Below are 1,047 nucleotides of genomic sequence, written 5' to 3' on the forward strand. Positions count from 1 at the left end.
TCTTTGCTATTGTGAACAAAGCCACAATAAACATATGTGTGCATGCACTCCCTGATCTTATACTTCTATACACCTACAATAACCAAAATGGTACTGATACAATGACAGCCACATACCAATGGATGTGTATGTCATCTTTATTCAGGGGCCATACTAATCTTTGCATCATCCTAATTTTAGCATACATGCTGCCAAAGCAAACATGACAAGAGTAGAATTTAATGGAACAGAATTTAAAACACAGACATTAACTCATCTATCTATGGCCAACTAATACTCAACAAGGAAACAAAATCTATCAAGTGATTAAATGACAACCTCTTCAACAAATGGTGCTGACAGAAACTGGACTGCTATTTGCAGAAAGCTGAAGCAGGATCCACACCTCGCACCATACACACACACACACACACACACACACACACACACAAAAGGTGGTTGGATAGAGACCTGGGGTAAAGCCCCAAACCACAAAGATCATAAGAGACAAAGTGGGACCAAAATTAGGAGTCCTAACCAATGTATAGAAAGGCTGACAAATACAGCTAGAAACATATATCAGGAAAGGATAAAATTGATGAATGGGACCTTCTAAAGATTAAATAACTGTACAAATCAAAAACATTTTCCAGCAGAGTGAAAAGAAAACCTACTGACTGAGAAAAATCATTTGACAATACTATCTCAGACAAGGGTCTCCCAACAAAAGTTTACAGAATATTACAAAGCCTATACAAAAAATTAGATAACCCTATTAGAAAATGAGCCAAATTTCCACAGAGGAAGACTTTCATATAGCTAACAGACATGCGAAGAAATGCTAAAAATCACTAGCAATAAGAGAGATGCAAGTAAAAACCACAATGATATACTATCTTACCCCAGTAGCAGCAGTAAAGTTTAGAAAGACAGCAAGAATAAATGTTGGAGAATATGTGAAGAAATAGGAACTCTTATATATACTGTTGGTGGGATTGTAAAATGGTGCAATCACTCTGGAAGGTAGTTTGGCATTTCCTGAAAAAGCTGAACACAGAAATTCCATAC

This window comes from Elephantulus edwardii, unplaced genomic scaffold (genome assembly GCF_000299155.1).
Source record: "Elephantulus edwardii isolate Elephantulus edwardi_28Jun2011 unplaced genomic scaffold, EleEdw1.0 scaffold00098, whole genome shotgun sequence".
Lineage (NCBI taxonomy): Eukaryota > Metazoa > Chordata > Mammalia > Macroscelidea > Macroscelididae > Elephantulus > Elephantulus edwardii.